Source organism: Asparagus officinalis, chromosome 7 (genome assembly GCF_001876935.1).
Source record: "Asparagus officinalis chromosome 7, Aspof.V1, whole genome shotgun sequence".
NCBI lineage: Eukaryota > Viridiplantae > Streptophyta > Magnoliopsida > Asparagales > Asparagaceae > Asparagus > Asparagus officinalis.
In genome coordinates this window covers 89,315,429-89,325,790 of record NC_033800.1, presented here as the reverse complement: position 1 = coordinate 89,325,790, position 10,362 = coordinate 89,315,429, and positions in this window count along the sequence as shown.

Below are 10,362 nucleotides of genomic sequence, written 5' to 3'. Positions count from 1 at the left end.
CACAATTTGTGAGGCGAGTTCGACGCCTATACTGTCTTAACATAGGCATTTATGACTGTATCTAATAATTACCTATTGTTTTACCTCAGTTGAATTTCTCTCGAGAGAGTTTAGTGCCCATTCACTGGAAGGCCGCTATAGTGAGGCTTATGCTTCTACTGATGAGCTGATCCCCATTCCGATAGCTCCTCAGTTTGCTCCGGGTGTACCGGAAGAGCTTCCGCGGTTAATACGGAAGGGAGAGCGTCATAGTTTAAGGCAACTTATCATAGATGCGCCACTAGTGAAGGACCCAAGTTCTACACATCCGTTGAGAAAGCCGGACTACTTATTTGGGGATTCCATAGAAGATCCTGTCACTGTATTTCTTAGAATGGAGCAATGGCTACACCATGATGATAGTGGCCATTTATATCTTCCTCCGATTCCTCGTCACTGTTCGCTTGCAGAGCTTCGGTGTTAAGCCGTTCCACGAGAAATGTCATGGAGGCTAATAGAAGAACACGAGCACATTCATTGTGGTTATATCACCCATGGCGCAATTCCCGGCTCAAGTAATCAGAACCGGATAACGGGGTTGTATCTGGGGATCACAGGATTGAATGACCCACCCAAAGGTGAGATCTTCACTGTTGCTAACACTGTGAAGAATCGGCTCGCAGCTTTGGGTCGAGAGATGCCAGCAACTGGCCATCGATGTTATGGATAGGTACATTCATCGGATAGACTATGGTGGACTCGTTTGAGCAACTATATCTTAGACCGGTTTGGTGAGGATTTGAAGGCTAGTGGCTTGTATGCAGCCGTCCACGCCACCACTTATGGACTGACCATTAGTGTCCCTCACTTTTTGGCGCTGTTGGAACTCTACAATCCTGACACCAACACGTTTCTGACCAAGCATGGAGAGTTGGGATTGGCATTGCACGAAATGTATAAAGTCTCTGGTCTTCCAATGGGGAATATGATTTATCAAGAGTACTTTCCTTCTAACAGGGAGCTGCAGCAATTGAAGTCGCGGACACCCAACTGCTACAATACCTTCTGGGATCTCACTTGCCACTACCACATAGCTCTGGCGGGTGCTGATCCATTATCGAAGAAGTCGCGACTGCAAATTAGTTTGAAGAAGTTCGCGGATTATCTATTCAAGAACACAAACAACGTCCTGGATGAAACAGTTTGTGAGTTATCGCCGCTGACCACTTCTGAAGTGAATGAGCTGATCAAGAAGTCGAATGCTCAGTCTTATACCACAACTGGTATTGAGGATGGCTTTGCTGCTGGAACCAAGTTCCAGACATTCTTGTAGCAAGGAGTTAAACCAATCCGGCCTATGACATTGCTTGCCGGGTATCTCGCTATCTGGCTAAAAAAGTACATAGTGCCATACCAATCTACTGACTCACTCCCCCTAGAAGTTTTGTTTCCTGCGGTTCTGCTTGCTCACCGGAAAAACCTATGTCTTCTTCAGGCAATGACCGCTGATATTCATAGAGGGCTTCGCCAGATCGTGAACGCATTCACTCAGAGGGGGAATTCACCACCAGCTCAGATTCCCCTCACAAAGGTGGAACTCCCCTACACTTACTTAATGGCTTGGTTGGTGCTTCATCGCTCAGATATGATATCGGCCCCAACTTCTGTGGATCCCTCTCTTCCTTTTCTTCAAATAATAGAAAATTGCAAATGGAAGGGATGAGGTTTTGTAGAGGTCAGGAAGCAATTTCAGAATCAAAAGTGCTGGGTCTTTCCTACTTGCTTCCTAAGATTTTCGGGTCAATATGGCGACTCCTTGATCGATGTAGAGGAGCCAAGTACAGGTCGGACTTCCCTCGATTCTGGCTGTTTTGATTGGCTGGTTAATATTCGGCCGGGCTATGTGATCTTTCGCGTACAAAACCATTGTTACATAGAACCCTACTTGCCATGTCGGTTCACCCATCAGTTTGGCTATGATCAGATTTATATAGGGAACCAGGACCGACAGCTCCGGACTCGTGGGGGTTTAGTAGATGGGGCTCGAGCATGGCTTTGGAACATCACTGGTTGCACTGGTGCCAAGTTTAACCTTCCAGGTGTTGAGCGTAAGTTGGAGTTGACTTTTCTACAGTGCCGATGGCTCTTGGCGGCAAATGAACACGTACCCGTTCAATCGATCACTGAGTCAACTGACGAAGAAGCTTCCCGGGTCGCTACTCGAAGGGCATATGAATCCGAGCTCGAAAATAGGAGAAGGAGGGAGACAGTGGGTCCTTCTAGTCATAAAACGCAGGGGGAGTCTACTTTTCCTCCTGGTAAAGAAACTATGGAACCTTATGCTAGGGGTGGTGCAGAGATTGGAGGCGATGGCAAAGAAGAGGAGCTAGAAACATGTGTGTTAGATCCCCTCTCTTCAGAGTTATTTGAATTAGCAATTGCTGAAATAACTCGTCGCTTCCGACTGTCCAAACCTTCGCCCCTCTAAAGAAGCTAAAGATGCAAGTCTTATTCACTTATCCTAATAAGATGTCAGTTGAAATCCCAGGTGCAGTTTCTGAAGAGGAGAGAGAAGAGCCCAGCCTTATTCACCGGACACGGTCTCGACCTGCCACTCAGGTCACTCCAGGGTATGAATTACGCTCTAAATTTTTAGCGGAGAGGCCTATTGCTCTAGAAGAGGAGCATCCGGCTAAACGCAAGAAGCTGGCTTCTAAACGATGGGGCGACCCTCTAATTCATGAAATGGGACTGGTGGATCGAGGACTGACGGTTGAAAGGGGTAAGTATTTCTTCGTATTATTTCTTTCGGTACATGTTGAGCTTTTTTGAACTTAAATAATTTCGCACTTCGCAGGAGAAGATTTTGCAAGCCACTTTATCTTCGACGCTTCCTCCCCTGATATTGACTTCTCAGAACCAACTCCTGGAATTAGGCTGGAGGAGCCTGTAGACGCTGAAACCAGTATTCCCGATGAGACTGGCGTGGGTCACGACGTCGAGCTAGGCTTAACTGAACAGGCTGAGAGTCCAGGTATTCTTAAAACCAGTAGCGCATCTTTCAGGTGGCGGGAACTGAACGATGAAGAATTCGTATCCCCGCTAACTGTTTCTATACTTCTTACTCTATTAGAAAAGCTGCAAGAGGTGGCTCGAAGCAATAGGGTGTAGGAACCTAGTGTCGCAGTTGAAGGTGAATCTTATTTGACTTTTGTTGTAAGTCTGGTGAGTCGAAATAATTTGTATTTTGACTCTTGAACTTTCTTGTAGATGCGATAACAGAGGGTCATGGTGATGAGGGAGGCTCCCGAAACGCCTCCTTTGAAAAGGAGAGTCTGGCCTCACTTGATCCGATATCGACCTCTGAAGATATGCTGCTCAATGATATCTTGCTCGAACAAGCCCGATACGAGGCCGCCGATCCAATAAACACAGCTGGTTCACCTGCAAGTATGGTCCTTATTCCCATGTTTCACTTATTTACTTGTCATCTTTCATTTAATCATCGGAGGGTTCTAATTGTAGGACCAGTCATTAAGACTGATACAACTACTCCTAACGGAAAGTCTGGTGAATCTGAGGGTCTCGATGACTGATACAACTACTCCTAACGGAAAGTCTGGTGAATCTGAGGGTCTCGATTTCTTGCTTTTGGTAGGGGTTGTTATTGACGCTCCCTAACGGAAAGTCTGGTGAATCTGAGGGTCTCGATTTCTTGCTTTTGGTAGGGGTTGTTATTGACGCTCAGTCATCAGGATTTTAGCAACAAATCCCGGTTTCCTTAGGAATGCCAACTACCGTACCTGCTACAACTATCGGTAGGAGTTCGACTGAACAGGCCGTGAGACCAACTAAAGAAGTTGGTGCTTCAACGGTTGATACACCCGTAGTGCTTCCTGCGACACATGAAGTTGAGCGACCAGAAACGGGTGTAGTGCGTTCGGTTGGAGAAAGCTCCTCGGGGGCTGGTAAATCTCACGCTATATTTTTTCTTTTATCTTTCTGACTTATAGTTATGGGATATTCATGAGCTTGTGCTTTCTTTTTCTTCTGTTGTTGCAGGATTGTCGTCTCAACTGCACGAGGCTGTTGATGCTTTATTATCTGACGACGACCCAGATAAGCTCCTCCTTTGCTTGGAAATCGGCAACTTCTTTAATTTTGTAGAGTCGCTAATTGACAAACTCCTAGAGAAGAGGATCCCTTTCAGCCACTTCAGACCGGTCATTGAGCGCAAAATAATGAAGTTGAGCGACCAGAAACGGGTGTAGTGCGTTCGGTTGGAGAAAGCTCCTCGGGGGCTGGTAAATCTCACGCTATATTTTTTCTTTTATCTTTCTGACTTATAGTTATGGGATATTCATGAGCTTGTGCTTTCTTTTTCTTCTGTTGTTGCAGGATTGTCGTCTCAACTGCACGAGGCTGTTGATGCTTTATTATCTGACGACGACCCAGATAAGCTCCTCCTTTGCTTGGAAATCGGCAACTTCTTTAATTTTGTAGAGTCGCTAATTGACAAACTCCTAGAGAAGAGGATCCCTTTCAGCCACTTCAGACCGGTCATTGAGCGCAAAATAGCCTCAATAAAGGACACTGGTTCTCTTAATATGGTCGACGCTTTGATTGACGATGTAAATCAATTAGAACTTAAATTTGTGAAACTACAAGAAATCCAATCCGTTGGTGCTTCTGCAAACATGGCGTGAAGCTCGAGCATCCGTTGGGCTTGGGATTCAGGCGTAGAGTAAATGTGTCGACCAAGCAGAGGAAGTTCTTTCCGAAAGATTGGCTCATTTACACGAAATCGAATCGTCGTTAGCCTCTGTTGATGCTGAAATAGCGGAGCTTGAACAAAAACTTACGGAGGCAAAACAACGAAGAGCTATTTTGGAAGTGACCAAGGCCGGGGAGGAGCATAGCAAAACCGTGATGTCCAGCAAAGTGGCGCTCTCGAGGGAAAGGCTAGCCAAAATGGAGGAAGAAGCTGCCCTTCTCTTATCTGCTTCTGAGGATTCTTTCAAGGCGGAGCTGTAGCGTGAGCTTGAACGTACTTATGCTGAGGAGTTAACCAAATTAGAGCAGCAAGTTGTTAGTCATAAGTTCAATGTAAAGTGACTACAGCTATTGTATCTGAACACTTGTTTTTGTTAATGATACGCGTATTTTGTTCAGTCTACTTTCATTCTTATTATGATTTCTCATTCTGTTTAGAATAATCAACCACAATACTTCTAAGATTTTTGGTAAATCCTCAGCCATCAACGGATTTGACATGCCTTTACCAATTACCGTTTGAATCGGGCTAGCCTGTGAATTATCTAGATCCGTTTCACAAGTAACGTTGTGCTAAAGGAATGAACTCCTTTAGACTTAATGCTATGAATTTGAATACGTAGACTTCGTCTTTCTTACAGTCAAAGACTAACCGGCAGTGCGTATTAGGTGCCGACTTATCTCTACTTAGGATTCGAGATAAAATTCTCCATACGTGTAAGGTATGGATTATGGAGCTATTAGAATGTAGTGTCTTTTCACGGGGCAAAGACGAACCAAATACTGAAGAGGAAGAATTTTATATTCTATCTTCAGTCCTTCTTTTAAGGGAGAAGTGAACCCGATACCAAAGAGGAAGAATTTTATATTCTATCCTTGGTTGCAGAAGAAACTTAAAGTGGGATCTCCAGTTCGAGAATCTGTGAGACGAAACTAAGAGTGAGATCTCCACCCTGAGAATCGAGAGGATTCAGTTAACCCTAACTTTTATAGGATTAGTTATCTGATCCGGAAATAAGTCTTCTTGTTTATCAAGATGAAATTCGGACTCCACCCCTAACTTTTATAGGTTTGGCTAAAGGGAAAGGAGCGAAATGTTTTCGTTTATAAAAAAAAACCCGATCTTGACCACAGTCATTTGATAGTTTTGACCAAAAAGGGATATTGAGACGACCCTAACTTTTATAGGTTTAGTCGTTCGAATGGAATGAAGGCCTTCGTTTATCAAAAGGGAAATCGATTTGAAAGTGGGCCTCTCGTTCATGGAAGGAATCGAGAGGAGATTTTGGTTGTGGTCCTAACTGTAAAAAGGTCTGACCAAATGAAACTGGGGGAAGATTGATCCTAAAGAGTGATCAAATCTCATCTCAACAAGAGAGTACTTAGAAGATTTTAGTGGGAGTCCTTTATGACCAGGCATGAACTGTTCAGATGATGGGTCCTTATTTAGAACAACCAGTTGATTTCGGGTTATCCTTAAGAATATCATATATGGTATTCTCCAGGAACTTCCCGTTTAAAAATCTGTTCTGAGCGTACTAAGGATAATACTTCTTCAGAAACTTACCATTTATTGGCATCATGATCTTATCACCGTCTTTGGTGATTAGGTGATATGCACCGTTTGAGTAGACTGTCTCTATCACAAACGGTCCTTCCTATTTGGGTTGGAACTTACCTTTTTTCTTAGAATTGAGTATCATAGGACGCCGGACGGCGAGAACCAAATCTCCTTCCTTGAAGATTCGTTGCTTGACTTTCTTGTCGAAAGCACGAGAGATTCTGGCTTGATAAAACTTAATTTGTTGTTGAGCCTGCAGGCGCTTTTCGTCTAGCATCTCAAGTTCTTCGAGACGTTTCTGGTGTTGTTCTTCCATCATCATCCCTGTTGCGAGAGCGATACGAAGGGATGGAATCTGAATTTCCAAAGGAAGAACAGCTTCGCATCCATACACTAGTGAATACAGAGTGGCCCCGGTAGGCGTATGGACCGTGGTACGATAGGCCCAAAGGGCTTCGCCGAGTTTATCATCCCAGTCTCGCTTATTAGTTTTCACGAGTTTTAACAAAATCTTTATGATTGTCTTGTTAAACGCCCCAGCTAATCCGTTTGTCATAGGATTATATGCTGTAGAAGAGACGTCTTCAATTCTGAATTTTCTGCAGAATTTAATGAAAGCGTTGCTCACGAACTGAGGACCGTTGTCGTGTATAATTCGTCTTGGAATACCATATCGATAGATGATGTGATGTTTGATAAATTTGACGACATCACTTGTCTTCACTTCTTTGAGTGGGACTGCTTTGGCCCATTTCGAGAAATAATCGGTGATCACCAAAACGAAGCGGTCACCTTTAACTGATGGTGGAAAGATAGGACCAATGTTATCTATTCCCCAAGTCTCGAATGGCCATGAAGTAGCCGAGGGGTGGAGGTGTTCCGGGGGTTGGTGCATGTAATTTGCGCGTGTTTGACATGCATGGCACCGTCGAACGTAGTCAACCGCGTCTTTGACCATGGTTGGCCAATAATATCCCATTCTTCTGAGTCGATCACAGAGCTTGGGACCGGGTTGATGTGCACCGCAGATTCCATCTTGAGCTTCTTTGAGAGTCTCTTCTGCCTCCCTGGTTGAGAGGCATCGGAGTAATAACCCATCGTATGCGCGACGATATAATGTATGGGTCGTTGAATTGTAGTAGAATCTCGGTGCTCTTCTTCGAACCGAGTCTCTTCCTTTTACGTCTTGTGGCAAAATACCATGCACCACGTAGTCAATTATAGGAAATCTCTAGTCTCGAGGCTCGAGATCGATCCTAGATGTATATGTTTCCTTAACGTTAATGGTACAATCCGGCACAAATAGTTGGTGGGTTCTGACGGTAATGGATTGTTCAGAGTCAGGAGGTTGTGCCAGAGATATCGATAATGCCGCCAGCGCATCTGCGTATGCATTCTGGAGGTGCGAAATGTACTCAATGAAGAATTATTCGAACGAGCTTGCCATTTAGATGGCCGCCTTGTGGTATGGTACCAAGGCTTGATTCCTGACTTCGTATTCTCCTCGGATTTGGTTGACTATTAGTTGAGAATCGCCAAAAGCCTCGAGATATTCGACCCCCAGCTCTTTGGCAAAACTAAGTCCGATAAGCAGTGCGTTATATTTGGCCACATTGTTGGAATACTTTTCTATCAATGAGTAGGCTCGGGGCATCACATGTTTTTCCGGAGAAACTAGGACGACTCCGACTCCTTTGGAGATTCTAGAATTACCAGGAGTGCTTGCTGTATTGGTCGCTCGGGAAGCTCCATCGAAATATAGTTGCCATACCTATTGATGACATGTAGTATTGACTTCGTGAGCTTCATCGGGCAAGTCATCATACAACTCAGCTGTATCTGCTATGGGTTAGCCGCTAGGAGATCACAAATTGCTTGTCCTTTGGCCGACTTTTGTTATTTGAAGTGTAGATCATATTGAGACAGGAGTAGGGCCCACTTTGCTAGTCTCTAGTTCATAGAGGCTGGCTGTGTCATGAATACTCGGACTGGATTAATGTTGGAAATAACGTAAATCGTTTGTCCTACTAAGTAATGGCGCATCTTTTGGATAGCGAATACTAAAGAGAGGCATTCTTTCTCAATCATTGGATACCGAGACTCAGCACTAACCAAAGTTCGACTCAAGTAATAAATAGCCTGTTCGTGACCGTTGTCATCGTCTTGTGCAAGTAAAGCACTTAACGAGTGGTTCATCGCTTTAATATAAATTAAGAACGGCTTACCTGACTTTGGTGCCACAAGAACGGAAGGATTTGCCAAATATGCTTTGATATCCTCGAATGCCTTTTGACAAGCGTCATCCCAGACGAATGATACACCTTTCTTGGTGAGTTTGGAAAATGGCTGACATTTCCCAGATAGATTTGAGATGAACCGATGTATATAGGCCAGCCGCCCCTACAATCCTCGGAGTTCCTTGAGATTTCTTGGATGTTACAACTCATGTATTGCTTTTACTTTGTCGGAGTCAATGCGGATACCCGTCATAGTGACGACAAATCCAAAAAACTTACCGCTGGACATTCCAAGGAAAGACTTGGTGAGATTCATTTTTAATTGATGAGTTCGCATGAGGTCGAACATTGTCCTTAGATCTTTGATATGATCGTCTTTGTTACGACTTTTCACAACCAAGTCATCGACATAGCATTCAACAGTTTTTCAGAGGTGCTCTTAAAAAATCTTAGACATTGCCCGTTGATAAGTGGCGCCTGTGTTCTTCATCATCCGGGTACATCTTGATTTGATTGTAACCCGAAAACCCATCCATAAAGGACATTCTCTCAAACCCACACGTGTTATTGATAATAACATCTATGATGGGGAGAGGAAAATCATCTTTTGGGAACGCATTATTCAAGTCTCTGAAGTCGATACATATCCTTATTTTCATATTTTTCTTGAGGACCGGAACGATATTTGTGAGCCAATCCGGATGTTGTTCTTCCCGGATAAAACCAGAATCGATTAATTTTTTGACTTCTTTTTCAATCGCTTGCATGATTTGCGGGTGAAATCGTCTTTGCTGTTGTTTGACAGGTTTTGCATCCGATTTGATGTTAAGACGGTGGACTACCACGTTCGGATCAAGCCCTGGCATATCATTATAATTCCAAGCAAAAACATTTATGAATTCCCTGATGAGGGAGATTAACTCCTCTTTTTCATCCGGTGGAAGACTATCACTTACGAATAATCGCTTTGGAATCGCTTTATCACCCATATTTACCTGGACCACTTTATCTTCGGTAGGAGGCTCTCTTTGTTCGAATCGGTCTCCACACTGAATATTCAGATAATGAATCCATGGGTCCTCCCACGTTGGCAACTGATCATCTTCTTGCATCGTAGAAGGATCGATCGTGGTCATATTCGACATGAGGCCTTTGAATACTTCTTCAAGGCTGACATCTGAGTCCCAATTAGAAGAGTTAGAAGAATACCCATCCTGATTTGCTAAGTGGTCGATGACTTGCCAGCAACATTCGTCATCAGAGGCATAGCCCAGACCCCTTTTATAGCCATAATAGTTATCGGGTTTTCCTTTCGGTACATAGGCCATACGAGGTGGAACTCGTGTGTTGGACCCTAGAGGGGGGGTGATTAGGGTCTTATGCTAATCTAATCCGATTAAATGCCAATTAAAATTAATTAATACGTTATTCTTGCAAGAGAGATATTCAATATGTTACAAGCAAGAATAAGCAATATGAACAAAGGTAAATATCCTAGCAAAGAGATATACTATGAGATATATGCAAAGATATATATACAACACAAGGGTAAATAATCTAAACAAGATAGTGGATGATATAGATAATGAGCTAATTACAATGGCGATATAAGATATGAACATAAATATAAATGAACGCCAAAGCACACTCAAACACACTATATGATCACGGAGTTCGGACCTTCCGTCCTACGTCTCCGCTCCCCACTCCCGGGGAGAAATCCACTATCACAACCGGGTTTTCTACGTTCACCCGAATAATGTTTACACCTCACAGTGTCGGTTTTCAACGCTCACCGATCAACGTATACAA